Source organism: Crocodylus siamensis, chromosome 1 (genome assembly GCF_052110815.1).
Source record: "Crocodylus siamensis isolate JL-2025a chromosome 1, ASM5211081v1, whole genome shotgun sequence".
Classification (NCBI taxonomy): domain Eukaryota; kingdom Metazoa; phylum Chordata; order Crocodylia; family Crocodylidae; genus Crocodylus; species Crocodylus siamensis.
The window spans coordinates 66,657,399-66,672,736 of NC_143395.1; the positions used below are offsets into that span (position 1 = coordinate 66,657,399).

A 15,338-nucleotide genomic window follows, 5' to 3' on the forward strand; every position below is an offset into this window, starting at 1 on the left:
GGCCAAGGTGAGGTAGGGATTGCTTGGCCACCAGAGCGTGTGATGGAATCCAGTTTATAGGACTCTTATCTTTCACCCAAGGGAGGCCATGTCTCATCACCACTTCCAGATATGGTGAAAAGCTCCTTGGAAAATGACATGACTGAGAGAAACATTATAGTCTCCCACAGTGCAAAAGTTTGCAAATGTCCCATGGGCTCCAGCACCCCCTCTGCAGAGTGATAAGACTGCCAGTGCTGTTTAATAGACCCATGTACATGGTGTAGATTATACTCTACTCATGGCACTTGCTCAAGTCATCAGAGCAAGCGCCTACCCATGGGTTCATTAAACTCACTTCTACAATGACCATCCAGTCACTGCTGGCCTCCCTTCAGGGTCTTACTGCCTAGGGTTGCTGAGGGACTATGAGTCTGAAAATAATTTACAAATAAGTTATTGCAGCGTATTGGCTAAAAGAAGTAAAGCTTAACACTAGTGAGACTTGCCAAGATGTGTAGACCCCATTCTTTGAAATGGCTCAATATATGCAGCAAGTGACAACGCGAAGCCAAACAAAACAACAGCCCTGTGCTTTAACAGAAAAGAATTTGCTGTCAGGTGGCTGCTGGAAGTAAAGCATCTTGCTTCAGAGCCCTGCAGCCTGGCTTGGAGTTTTCCCCGCTGCCTAGGGCGGAGCCTCCCTATGCCTGAAGAAGGGCGTTTGTGCCCGAAAGCTTGCAAAAAACTCCTCCCACCCCGCAGCTATTCAGTCGGTCTCATAAAAAATATCCCGTCTCCCCAAAGCCCCTTGCTTGGCTTTGAAGAACCACACGAGAGCAGGAGGGGCTTTTAAAGGCCCGGCCAGACAAAGCTGGGATGAGGACGAGGTGGCTCCTACTGCCCCCAGCGAGGGTCTCCGGCCGCAGACACCTGTGAGGTCATCTGTGCCGCACAAGGACAGCTCGCAGCTGCATTTCCACCCAGGACGCGCCTGGGCGTGTAGGAGCTGCCTGGTGCCCGGCGGGGCCGGCAGGGGGAGCTGTGGCGCAGGCGCGCGGCTTGAGGAGGGAGGATGAGGAGGAGGGGCAGCTGGGCGGGCGCGCTGCATGCTGGGACCTGTCAGCGGCCGCTCCGGTGTGCTGTGCTCGCGGGCTCTTCCGGCTCGAGCCGCGCAGGTAACCGTCGCCGCCGGCCTGGGGGTCATTCCCCTCCGCCCGGTTAAGCGGCTTTCGCAGCGGGCTGGGGCGGCCGGCGCTGTCCACTGGGGCGGCCCTCAAAGCTGCGGTCCTCCCCCAGGCCCCGGGGTGCGCCTCCCCCCCCCGGGAAGGGGCCGTGTGGGGGCGAGGGAGGCAGGAGGAGACGCTCAGATGGGTGCAGGCTCGTACCCGCCGGGAGGACCCTCAGGCCCTGTGCAGAGAGGCGGGCGCTGCCCTGTAGCTGACTCGTCTGAGCTGCGATGCCCCACAGTCAGGCCAGGCTGCCTCAAGCCCAGGCCTGTTTGTTGTGCCGCTGGGCGTGGGTACAGTAACACTGTAACCCCGCTTAAGAAGACGTAATGATTGATTGCTTGGGACAAATAAGAGGAAGGTGGGTGAAGGAGTGAGGGTCTGGGACTTATAGTGAGTGGACTGGCCCTCAATGTTTCCAGGGCAGGGGAGGTGCCCTGAGTCCAACCAGATTAAGAACCTCTGCCTTAAAATGTGGTGTTGGGCTCCTTGAAGCCACCTCCACCATGTACTGAGGTTTTGTGGATCATCCAGTACCAGGAGCTGACCGTGCACTGTTATTTTACTGTGGGTTGGGAATGCACTTCATTGGGACCACTGAAAAATGAAACTTGAGGGAAGATTTGTAGCCTTCATTTGCTGAATATCCTGGGTATTTGATGTACTTGTGTTTTGTTTTGTTTTTATTTCTGTTGGGCCGGCAGATACATAAAAACCCTACAAGACTGCATCTAGTCTGCATCTTTTCTCTGGGCCTGTCAGGTTACAAATTTAATCTGTGATACTGTTATAATGGGAGTTGGCTCCAGCTTACCTTGTCCATATTTATCCTAGAAGTGCTTTATGAGCATATGAATACTTGTATATTAAACACCTGTGTTAGGCACTCCTAGAAACATTATTATGTGTGTAACAAGCTACACTGTTAAAGCAGTTTTGCAGGTATAACTGCATCAGAACTAGGGTTTCTTCTGGGGTGCTTGTGTCTGTCAGTGATCACATCTCTTTACATGGTCACAGATACTTTTTGACTTGAGTCATTAGTGTAGGTCTGGCTTTATTTTCAGGCTGTTCTTGCTTAGCTGAAAGATTCTGTGTATTGAGCAAAACTGATGATTAGTCCTCTGTCATCTTCCTTCCGATAGGGCAGTCTGGGTCTTAGAAGGGCAGGGAGAAGATAAGACTCCAGCAGGGATGAGGAAGAAGAGGAATGCCAGAAAACAAATTCCAAAAATGGCTGTGCTGTGTCAGACGTAAAGAAGAAACAGGGGTAGAAATACCAGGTGAAGGGAACATGGAAGGGAAAAATAGAATTAAATTGCTTTAATATTCAAGTTAAGATTCTGTTTGAGCTCATTGGCCTACCAAATTAATAGCGTCAGTCAAACTAGTAATGGAAAGAAACTCAGAAATAAAACCTTCCTGAATTTTTGTATTTTTTTCCATTTGAGAATTTACTGGATCGAGAAGGGGTGTGAGATCAATTGTATTATCTAGTTTCTGAAAACAAAAATGAAAAATTAAAGCACTGAACCATTAAAAAATACTGTGGCGTAATTATAATGTAGTTTTTTTCCTATTCCAAGCTGCTAAAATAACAGGGTCAGTGCTCTCTTCCAGGTACAGCTATCATCTTTCAGAGAGGGCTGAACAGTTGTAGAACTATCAGGATGCAAATGTGCAAGCCAAAAACTTCTGCCTCTTTAAACAGGGAAGACACATTGGAAACATACCTGCTGTTTTCAGCAGTATGTGGTAGCTAAACATATAGACCAGTCAGTGACGTTCAACCTTGTGTCCCTGTGTGCCAGATAAGTCACGCAGGGTCAGTCTGTGTCCCAGACCCAGTATGGGGTCGCCAGGCAGGGTCAGTCTGTGGGTGTGATCTGGCATTGCCTGATCCTGCTACAGTGACCCGGCATGCCAATGTGATCAGGCACTTGGGGCTCCCAGTGTTTCCAGAAATTTTGCCTGGGGTGAGGGGGAAACGAGATAGTTAATGTTGCCACCTTTCCCCTGCTGCCTGCAGAGACCCGCAGGCAAAATGATATGGCACTATGGCTCTGATTTGGCCCATGGGCCAGACGTTGAACCCCACTAGTAAGGACTGATTCAGCCAAACAGCTAAATGCTTGGCTTCAAACTTGTGAGTTAATCCCATTGATGTCAGTGGGACAGCTCAGATACTTAAATGTTTAACTGGATTGGGGTCATAGTACCATATGTAAAATTGCAATGAATTTAATTCTCTTCATCCTATTTTCCTTTTTTGTAGACCTCTGTATTTGAGAGAGGGTATAAAGGAGTGGAACACTTGTTTGCCCAACTTCTAGTCTCAGAAGAGATCACTAAAATAGTTATACTCTATGAATCTCTTTAAAATATTTTGTGGAACATATGAAATGAAATATACTGCAAAATAATTGCTATCTAGAAGATGTTTGGAGTATGTATGGTATATGACAGGAGTGGGCAGCCTTCCTAACCTTTTTACCACAATCCAGAATTTTGACACAGCTGAGAGCTGCAAGACCAGAGGTCTGTGCACTGTACCTTAGCTCAGATAATGATTTGTAACATGATTTTCTTCATGACCTACATTTAAGCTGTCCAGAAGCCACTTATGTCCCATGTGCTATGATTTGGTTGTTCTTAGGATGATGCACTATCCTAATACAGAAAAGTCAGAAGACAAAATACGTTTGCTCTCTCAGCTTTGTTTCTTTGTTTTCTACTTGGTGTACTGGATATCATAAAAAATAGACCACTGCACAAAAAGTTTTCTCATCTTTTTCCAGCAATAAAGTATGAGAACACATACTTTTTTCTTATTTTAAAAACTATAGTAAATGTAGTCATACAAGAATAGTAAGTATAGGACAGTGAAATTAAGAAACATCTTGTTGCAGAGCCCAAGTTCTCAGGAGAAATAGAGAAGTCCTATAAAATGTGGTGCAGTACAGGCTTTAAGCATAGTACTTGTGATGTGATGGATTTGGAGGTGTTTTGGAATAACTATGTCAGGACAAAGTTATGTCAGGATAAAGAAAGAACTCAAGCTGGTTTAGAATGGAGCAGTCGTGGGAGATGGGCGGGGGAAAGATGGACACTGAGCTGAGACCTGAGCATTTGGTGTGCGTATCTTTGAAAAAAAAAAAGCCTGCCTAGGTTAACACCAGCAGATGGAGATCCTTTAAATATGAGAGACATGTGTAACCGGTTTTGTTTTTTGATTTTTTTTTTTCTAAATATGTTGTCCCTTCTGAGTGGGGGGAGAAAAACAGAAATACCAGAGGGCTGTCTCATGCTTGCACATAGACTCCTGAAGTAAAGATGTACAGGTGCATGCACTTATTCAGGTCTTGTGGATAAGAACAGTTCATACAGCAGAGCTGCCCATCTACAAATGGGAAAATTGTGGGATTCCACTATGCAATAGATAAGGTCTTAACACAGAAGGTTTCACTCAAATTATTAGAAAGAGGTCAGGGTGCACCTCATTTGTACCATGGCACTTCTGCCTATGAATGTTTTGTCATGTGTCAATGCAAGACTTGTTTGTCACTTGGCACCAGAGTATCTAGCTATGGCACATATTCTAATATCATTTCTGTACCAGCTAGCCTACCTTGTGAACTGCTGAGTAAAAAAAAAAAAAGGCCTAATGCAAAAATGATCACTCTATTGACAACTTCCACCTTTTTTTATCTGTGGATCCAACTGTTAACAGTTATTCAGTATAGAATAGCAGGTTCCTATCCATCTAGGGATATATGTAAACTAAATACAAGGTATTTCAGCCTCACAGAATAGGCTATAAACCAATTATTAGTTGTTGTTCTGGGAACCAGTGGCATGTAAGCAATACATTACAAAATAATACATCTCAAGGAACTTCTAGGTAAGAAAGCAATGTTTGTGTTCTTTTAACAGTATTGATGCAACTTGGAGAGCTTTTAGAAACTAGCAAAGAATATCTGTAAAAGAATCTCTTTAATGTTAGAATTTTCTTGTGGCATTATTAGGAGAGTAGTTTGAAGATTTAATTAGAGCTATGTAAAGGATTACATGTTTTAGGAAGCTTCAGAAAATACCTTTGCAAATAAAGGTCCATGTCAAAGAAGAAATTTAAACTAATATAGAAATTTCAGTTTTAGCAAGACAATACAAGCTCTATGAACTGGCATGAAGGGAACTGTAGTAAAAAAGAGACATTGAAATATGAAGCAGCACAGGTCAAATATTCCTTTTTTTCTCAAATATGTAATTGAACGAAAGGGAAAAAGCAGTTCTGAAGCTGATGGGTTTGGTGTATTTATTTAGGGGGGCTGCTGTTTCAAATACAATTGTAGGTTATATAGTGATTAAGAGAATAACAAAGAAAATAATGACCATTGGGGCAGATAAGGAAAGCAACTTCCAACAAATATTTCTCATTTAGATATACATGTTGTTACTAAAATCTGACTGGAGTTTCTAAACAGAGTGAAGACTCTGTGTAATATTTTTCTGGAATGGTCAAGATATCACCTGAAATGATAAATTCGAGTATTTGCTGGAGTTCCTTTTGTTTGTACCTGAAATAGATGCTGTTTGTTTTATTCTGAGGAAAAGACCTTTAATTATTTTGATTAGTTAGTAACCAGAAATAATTAGGATTTCCAGGTTTTATTACAGTGGTACCTTAAACATAGAATTTTAGATGCTTGCAGAGTAGTTCATTTTTTTGATATAGTATGACTCCTGTTTTCCATAAGTTATAAATCCAGGAGATGGGGACCATAGTGAACAACTAGTACAGGGGTAGACAGTTTCTTCCAGCTGTGGGCTGGAATGACCAACCCCATGTCAGAGGTGGGTAGTCAGGCAGGTGTTTTGTACCCTGCCACCACATCTGTTTATCTTCCTGGTGGCATGGAGAGAGTGCCTTGCAAACAGTGCCCCTTGCCACCTAATGCTACCTGCTTGAATGCTGCTGGCTCCGGCCTCTGGGCTGTAGGTTGCCAACCCCTGATCTCGTCTAATCTGTACAAGCTTCCTCAGTGAATTTTTGATCAGACCAGAGCAGATCTCTTAGGAATACTTCTAATAATGATTAAAAATGTGCGGTTGGTGGATACTCCACTGACTTTTACAGTAAATTAAATCGTTATCCATTAACGGGGGGGTAGAAATGAAATTTGGCTATACACGTTGGTGGCTTCCCAAGGGAAAAGTATAACGAAACATTATTTCAGAATGAATTCTAAGTATGTGTGTGTGTGATGGGAGAAAGGGGCGTTAGTGCACTTAGTAATAATAATAGCACTGCAGTTATGCAGTGTCGTAATATTTGAAATGATCTGAGAGAGAAAGATAATGTTTTTAATGCTACAGGGAAGTGACAAGTAGCATAGGTATGATATAGCTTTTGAAATGTGAGGGTTATTCTCAGTGTGATGTGTTGCATTGAATAATAATTGGAAGAAAGTAGTAACTTCAAACAGTTCCTAATATTAGAGATTTCTATCAAAATATGGAGAATTGTGAATAAAAGAAAGACTTCTCAGAGAGGAAGAACTATAATTACAGTAATTAGCTTTGATTGGAAAAGCTGTAACTTTGTTGATAAGGGAGTAAACATGCTTCCAACTTCTGATCGGTGTCCTAAAAGTAAATATTTTTAGGACACTTTTAACTTATTCATGCGTTTTTGATTTCATTTCATTGGACACAGTGGTGCAATTGTAGAAGCTAGTCTACAAACAATTACTGAAAATTTCTTTGTCTTAATATGTATTGACTTGCCATTGTTCCTCTGAATTCATTAGTGACATGAAGTATCAACTATTTACTTTAAGGCTGCAAATTACAATTATACATATGGCAGTCATCTTGTCTTCCAGTAGGTCAAACAAATGTATTTTTATTAAAATACATGTACAGATGTCAGTTACCAGCTTGATAGTTGAGTTATATATTACAACCAAATAGATCAGTGTTAAAACATTGTTCTTATCTATAGTAAGTACTTTTATGGGCTATTAAAATATCTTCCTAATGTTTCTTATTATATTACAATTAGGGGTGCACCAATAAAGAATTTTTTTGGCTGATGATAATAGCTGATTATTAACCAGCCATATCAGCCAGTGCCGATCTGGTACTGACATAAAATTTTTTTTGGCGTGCTATAGCTGTCTAGGTGCTTAAAACTTGTGGTGGGGCACTTGAATTAAAGCTTATCAAATGAGCTTTAGTTCAAGTGCTGCCGCTACCATTTTTAAGCACTGCCTTATAGCTGCCAGGACCCAAAATCCATAGCTGCAAGACTTTTGGTTCTGGCAGTCATGGGGCCTTGCCATGAGGGAGTGTCCCATCAGCTGTGGGACCCGCAGGCCTGGCAGCCATGGGGTGCTGCCACAATGGAGAATCCTGTTAACCTTCAGGACTCCCAGTTCCATCTGTGCATGGTGCATCCCTGTGGCTGGGGCTCCAGTGCAGAAGACCCTGCTACACATGCAAATTAAAGCTGGATAAAAACCAGCTATAAAAGTTTTGCACATTCTCCATATCTATCATATTAGATTAGGTGATGTTTGCACCTTTTTATAGTGCAATAGTTAATTTGCACGTGTAGCTAGTCTAAATTAATTGTGCTGGGTCCTCAGCTGCTTCCCCTCTGGGACTCGGGGATCGTCAAAGGGGTCCTGAGGCTGATTCCTTACTGGCATTCCGGTTTCCTCGGACCCAGAGTCCGGGGAGAGTAGGAGGCCTTGAGGCTCCTGCCGCTCCTTGAGTAAGTTGATATGATATATCTGTTTTTCTTTCTTTACACCTTCCCGTAGGACCTCATAGTCAACGGGGCCTACCTTCCTAACTATAGTAAACGGCCCCTGCCACCGGGTTAAGAATTTGCTGCTGGAGCTGGGTAACAGCACCAGTACCTTCTGTCCTGCTTGCAATTCTCGTTCCTTTGTATTCACATCGTATCTTTCTTTTTGCTGCTGCTAGGCCCTCTCTAGGTTGTTCTGGGCCATCTCTCTAGCTATTCGGAGACGTTCCTGTAAGCTCTGGACATGCTCTGTCACCCCCCTACCTGAGCTCAAGGCTGTCTCCCACCCCTCCCGCACCACGTCCAACAGGCCACGCGGTTGGTGTCCAAAGACCAACTCAAATGGGGAGCGTCTCTTACAGCAAAAAGCAGGGGTGGTACCATGAGATCCCATCTCCGGGGGTCGACCTGCGTGCATCGGCGCAGCATCCCCTTTAGGATGCCATTAAAGTGCTTGACTAACCCATTGGATTGGGGGTGATATACTTTTGTCCTAAGGTGACATATCTGCAATATCTTGCATAAGACTGCTAGGACCGTGGACATGAAGTTCGTCCCTTGGTCCGTCATTATCTCCCGGGGAATCCCGAATCTGGCCACCCACTTCATGAGCTCTTCTGCTACCCTGGATCCCGTAACCGTTCTTAGAGGTATAGCCTCCGGGAAGCGGGTGGCATAGTCAAGGAGAACCAGCACAAACTGGTGCCCTGCGGTACTACGAGGTAGTGGGTCCGTAACATCCAGGGCTATCCGAGAAAATGGTTCCCTGACCACTGGCACTGGGTGTAGGGGCACCCTCGGGAGCTTATTAGGGCTCACCCTTTGACACAGTTCACATGCTTTACAAAAGTTCTCGACATCCTCGTACATGTTTCATAGTTTCTAGGGTCGGAAGGGACCTGAGCAGATCATCTAGTCCGACCCCCTGCCATGGCAGGAAAGAATACTGGGGTCAAATGACCCCAGCAAAATGTTCATCTAACCTCCTCTTAAAGACCCCCAGGGTAGGGGCCGGCACCACTTCTCTTGGAAGCTGGTTCCGGACCCTAGCTGCCCTGACTGTGAAGTAGCGCCTCCTGATATCTAACCTAAACCTACCCTCTGCCAGCTTGTGACCGTTATTCCTGGTCACTCCTGGCGGTGCTCGGGGAAACAGTGCGGCCAGAAGCACCATCGGGCCAGGCGGGCCTCAGTTTTATGCTTTCCTAAATGCCCCCCAAGAGGGTTCTCATGCGTCAGTCGTAACAGAGGCTCCCTATAGGGGCAAGATATTAACAGCTGAGCTATCTCCTCCCTGATATTCCTGCCCCGTTTAATCCGGTACATCAGCCCCTGCCTTATTTCAACCCGGGGGCCCACGTTCTGGCCTTTGGGGGGGCTTACCTTACTGAGACACAATCCCTTTTCCTTAAGTGTGTTACCACTACCAAACATACTGTGGTTAAACTCTCAGGGCTGTGGACAGCCTATCTGGGACCTGCTGGTCCCGTTGCGTAGTATCTTCCCCTCTGAATGGTCGAAGCTCGGCATCAGCCTCTTGGGCTTCCCAAAATTGGTTGCTACTTGCGAGATTCTCTAACTCCTCATCATCCGTCGGCTCGGGCTCCGTCCCCATCAGCCCCCCATGCGGGGTCTCAGGATTGTTGAATCTCGCAATAATCTCAAATATCTCGGGCCAGTCTCTTCCCAAGATCATGGGGTATAATATGTCTTCCTTTAATCCCACTAGCATTCTTCAACATGTCCCTTGCACCCGTACCTCCAACAGGTGCCTTTCGAAGTACGACTTTCGTTTATGTAAGCAGACCAGGTGTATTCCAAGGCACTGGGGTGCTTGTCTCCACTGTATCATGGAAGGGCGCACCAAAGATTGCACGCACCCTGTGTCTACTATTGCTACAAGGGGGCGGCCCCTGACCCATGCTCGCACTTCCAGTAGCGGTTGCACTGCAGGAGGCACCCTGGCACACACCCCACGCTCCATGGGTTCCCTTTCCAGAGTCTCCTTTTCCCTCGGGGGACCTTCAAAGTTACTGCGATCCTTCATGGTCCGTCCTCTGGTATTCTGTGGGCAGACCTGAGCTATGTGTCCTTTCACTCCACAGAGGAAACAGCCGCCCTCTGATCCCCTTTGGTCTCCTTATCTCCCTTTATTGGGGCGTCCTGTCCCCGCGTACCTTTGTCGCGTCGTAACTCCCCTTGCGCCACATCAAATTGTTCAGCTAGCTGGAGGGCTTGGCTGGATGATGTAGGGCCGTGGCCCATCGCTGCATGTTGTCCTCCAGGTCGATCAGGAACTGCTCCAGCAATATCTGGTCGCAGATTTCATCTTTCAGTGCGACCTCAGGTCGGAGCCACTTGTTCATTTTATCAGCCAGGCCCTGCCACAGGACCCAAGGATTTTTTTCCTCCCTAGACTTCTTTTCCCGAAAGGCTTGTTGGTGCCAGTCCGGGGTGATATCTAGTCTTTGTAAGATCTCGGTTTTAACTTGGTCATAATCTTGGGCATAACTACGGGACAAGGCCCGGTATGCCGCTTGCGCCGGTCCAACCAATAGGACCCCCACGTATCCGGCCCATCTTGCTCTTTCCACCCCAGCGGCTATGGCCGCCCTCTCAAATGCCTCCAAAAAGGCTTCGATGTCATCCTCCTTGGACATCTTGGGCACATTAAATCCCATAGGCCCTTCGGTGCCCGTGTCTGCTGTTGCAATAAGTGTTCCTGAATACTCATCTGTCTTAGGGACTGCTGTTGTTGTTGCTGCAGTATCTGAGCTAGTAAACTCATGGTTTGTTGCCAGGGCTCGGCCCCAGCTGTCCCTGATGAGTGCTCCATCTGGGCCTTTTAGGCCGGCCTAGGAAGCCTTTGCCGCGTTCCTGGCCAATGCACCACTTGTGAGAGAGGCTAGGTATGTCTTTGGCCGCTACCGGCCCAACCTCTCCACTAGGGGCCGCTCCCGGGAAGACAAAGAGTGACTTACCCCGGTTTGGACGAACGTACGCGTCTGCCTCGCCTGCCACGACTTGTATGTTGATCTGTACCGGTCCAGTTGGTTTGATGCGTACTGTCCGGAAATGAGACTCTCCTCTTCTCTGGTGTCCCTGGGTTCTGAGGGCTCCTCCACCCCTACACCCTCACCCGATCCACTGGGTAGGACTATCTGACCGGATCGGTCATCCGCTTATGATGCACCAGGATAGCACCAAAATAAAGCACAGTGAAGTCAACGGAAAGAAAATCACGGCTGAGGGTAGGGTGTACCGCCGGCTTCAAATCTCAACTGCCGGCCCCGGTGCTACCTCATCTCCCGAAGGGTGGGGAAATCACCCTGTTTACTCCGCGACAGCTGTTTTCCCCGCATCACCCGAAGATAAAAGAAAAAATGTACCGGCGACTCCTTCGTCCCCGGCGTCCACCCCGTTGCTATCCGCTACGGCTCTGGCCCGTATAGGGTCCCTGCTGCTCCCCGTGGCGTTTAGCCTTCTTCGGCCTTGCTGGGCCTGCTTCCCTGGGTTTTGAGCCCCGCTGGGGAGCCCTGCTTACCCCAGAAGGTCCAACCGCACCTCCAAACGGCTCGGATCCGCCGAAGAGCGCTCCTGCCGGCGTCAGCTCCGGTACCCGCTGCTTCCGGATCTGCCGCGCCCCTGTACTGCTCCGATGCTCTTCTTATGCCGGTCTGGGTCGCTCCGGCACCTGCTGCTTCCGGGTCTCTGCAGGAGGTAAGTTTCCGCTGCCCGCCATAAGCCGCAGCACGCGAGCCGCACTGGGTCGCATTGGCTCGGGCTCCCCCAAGCCCGGCGCCTTCTTCACCCCCTTACAGTCAGGATACAAAGAGGTCGGGAGGGAAAGGGACTTGGTAGTGGGGGTCTACTATATACCGTCACACCTGGAGGATGTGGCCTGGAATTCTCCAGACAGCTCGCAGAGGCCATACAGTGGAGAGAGATGGTTGTCATGGGTGACCTAAACTACCCTAACATCTGCTGGGAGGAGAAGCCAGCCAAATCTAACTGTCCACATAGGTTCTTAATGTGCATACAGGACCTCCACCTAGCGCGGGAGGTCTGTGATCCCACTAGGGGAAACTGCTTACTGAGCTTGGTGTTAGCTATAAGGAATGACCTGGTGGGGAATCTGCAGGTACAAGGTAACCTAGGGGATAGTGACCATCAACTGATTGAATTTGTGATCTGGCGAAGGATGGGTAAACTAACCAGCACGGCTGAAGTCCTAGACTTCAGAAAGGCTAACTTCAGTGTGCTCAGGAGATTAGTTAGTGAGGCATTAAAGCTCAATAGCATTGGTGAAGTGGGGGTCCAGGAAGAGCAGTTGTTCCGCAAGGCAGCGATCCTATGGGTGCAGGAGACAATCCCTTTTATGCACAGTGGGGGCAAAGGGGCCAAGAAGCTCTCTCGACTGAACACAAGTCCAGGAAAGCCTAAGGGCAAAGAAAGAGGTATACAGGCTGTGGAAACGGGGTAGCTACCAAGGAGCAGTATACCTCCCTGGCTGGCATAGTTGACTCCAAGATGAACATGAGTCATTAATGTGATGAAGTGATCAACAAGACTAACTGCGCTTTATCATGATTTAACAGATGCATGATGAAAAGGTCCAGGGAGGTGATGCTTCCCCTCTATGCAGCACTGGTCAGGCCACAGCTGGAGTACTGTGTCCAGTTTTGGATGCTGCACTTCAAGAGGAATGCGGAGAATATTGAGAGGTTTCAGAAGGGGGCCACTCATATGGTTGGAGGCCTGCAGGCAAGGCCCTACGAGGAGAGACTGAGGGACCTAGATCTCTTCAGCCTTTGCAAGAGAAAGCTGAGAGGTGATCTTGTGGCTGCCTATAAATTCATCAGGGAGGGCAGCAAGGAATAGGAGATGCTCTATTTAATAAGGCAGTCTTCAAGAGAAGACTGGACAAGCACCTAGCTAGGGTCATCTGACCCCAGTACTCTTTACTGCCCAGGGCAGGGGGTCAGACTCAATGACCTACTGAGGTCCCTTCTGGCCCTAACATCTATGAATAAAGATGGTGATAATGATTGATCACTTGCATCTGTGCCCTCACTACATTAATGGGACTGGTTCACATACATCTCTTATTTTGCAGGACTGTTACTTTCATATTCCCACAAAGCAGTCAAAGAAAGTACTCTAGCTTTGCTGTGGTCCAGGACCACTTGATAGTGTGTCCTACCCTTCAGCCTGTCCACAGCCCTGAGAGTTTAACCACAGTATGTTTGGTAGTGGTAACACACTTAAGGAAAAGGGATTGTGTCTCAGTAACAGGTTACTAAAAATTATCAGAAAAATGTTCAGAAAACTGTGAGCCTTTCCCAGTCTTCTTTGCAGCCACCAAACTTCACATTTGGCTTTGGCACAGACCGTTTGAGCTCATCAGAGCTTACCTTCCTTCCATTGGAGTTTTTAAAGATGCATTGAGTACATATACATTCATATACCACCCTCCTCTGTCTCTTCTTTCTCAGACTCAGCACTGTGGTTGATAGGGAACTGAGGTGCAAGAAGTTTGTGTTGCCCCTCATCCTCTCATTGTGAAGGCATGAGAAGGAGCCAGAGCTAAGCTATACAATCTGGGTACTGCTAAGACAAAGAAAAAAATCTCTAATCGGAGCACAGGAGGTCAGAGAAACATAGTCTCACTCATGGATTTGTGGACAATATGTTTCAAAGCGCTCTAATTACTGGTAAATAATTTTGTTTTAATTTTGTAGAAAATTGAAGGTAATTTAAAAATAAATTGTATGGGGAAGCTATAGTCAATTAAAAACTATGAAATAACATTCTGAAGTCAAAACTGCCCTATGCTAAGAGTTTGTTTCTATGATATATAAAAACTGGAAATTATGAAGATGATGTACTGTATCAAAATATCCCTGGGTCACAACAGTTCTTTCAGATAAATTTGCTTTTATATATTTAAAAGCAAGCTTAATGTATGTGTATTCTGAGGCAAGGGGAGAGAAGACTGGAAAAGTACACTGAAATCTAATTAATTTTTAGTAGGTATTTGGGTGTGCTTTATGCTGCATTGACATTTTAAATAATAATGATATATAGACAGACCAGTTGTATATAAATCACAGCTTAAATGTTTTATGAGTCGAAGTATTTATTATTTTTCGTTCTATTGGTTTTATTTGGAAGAAATAGAAAGAATCAACATTGTTCCAGTTGGTCAAGTATATGATGGATGGAAATGCTGGTCATTTTTTATTAAATATATTTTGGTAAGGTAATAATGTGGAATAAAATATTCCAAGGAGAGAATAAATAAGGAGCATTAAGGGAAGGTGATAACTTTTCTTTTCCTGTCTGCACACCTTAGAACTCATTATTTTCTTTTTAAAATTGTGAGTAAATATTGTGCTTGCAAAAGGCAGTGGATATATAATTTTGAAGTCTGTAGGTTTCTATTGTCCATAGAACAGTTGTACCAGATAGTGACTAGTAAAAGCAAGTTGGTGAAGAAAGGCAGGAGAGTGGGTCTTTGACAACACTGGTCTGGATAAGGGCTAAGCAGCTGAATAAGTATAATCATTATCTATATGTCAGAAGAATTATTATGCAATAAACACAAGGCAACTACTAGCAATTAAAGGAATACTGTCATGTAATTAATGTTAATTATTGATTACTGGACTAGATTAATGACTAAAAGCTAAGCTCATTTGATTACAGCTATTCATTTTCATATTTGAGCTGGGGGAAAAAAGCCAAGAAAGCTACACTGAGTGATTAATATTTAAATGGAAAGGCCATCCTGCCAAAAATAAATGTGTTGCTCAGTAAGCAGTATTTAGTAATTTTGAATAAGAATCCAGGTTCTTGGCTCTTTAGAATGCACACACACATTTTGAAGGGAGGCTAATCCCCTCTCCACCAAATTATAGGTAGCTTTGTGCACGTAATATTTAGCTGGATAAGGAAAAGATGTCCATATTTTTCACCTCAAAATATTTGTTCACAGATGGTTCCATTCTTATATAAATGTCTTTGGAAAAATGAGAATTCAGTTGCTTCTGTATGTTGTTCCTTTTTTTTTCTTTTACTGTTAGCAGTTATTTCATTCCTGCAGGTCAGACATTGACAATCATCATACCCCTATTTCATAGATTTCGTAGACATTAGGGCTGGATGGGACCTCAGAAGATCATTGAGTCCAGCCCCCCCACCCAAAGGGCAGGAAGTCAGCTGGGGTCACAGGATCCCAGCAAGATAAGCATCCAATTTACTCTTGAAGGTGTTCAATGTAGGTACTTGAACCACCTCCGATGGCAGGCTGTTCC

At 45.6% G+C, this 15,338-nt stretch overlaps 1 protein-coding gene across 12 annotated transcripts in view; it reads left to right on the forward strand.

Moving 5' to 3' along the window:
* The first annotated feature begins 1,081 nt into the window (after positions 1 to 1,081).
* Positions 1,082 to 15,338, forward strand: part of DOP1A (DOP1 leucine zipper like protein A) — a 118,267-nt gene continuing 104,010 nt past the window's right edge. For 11 of the 12 annotated variants that reach the window (XM_090035572.1, XM_090035619.1, XM_090035595.1 and 8 more), the window contains exon 1: positions 1,082 to 1,157. The gene's annotated coding sequence lies outside the window, so the exon portion shown is untranslated. Of the gene's footprint in view, positions 1,158 to 1,444; positions 1,570 to 15,338 lie in introns of those variants that run through there. The other variant, XM_090035578.1, reaches the window with a different exon arrangement.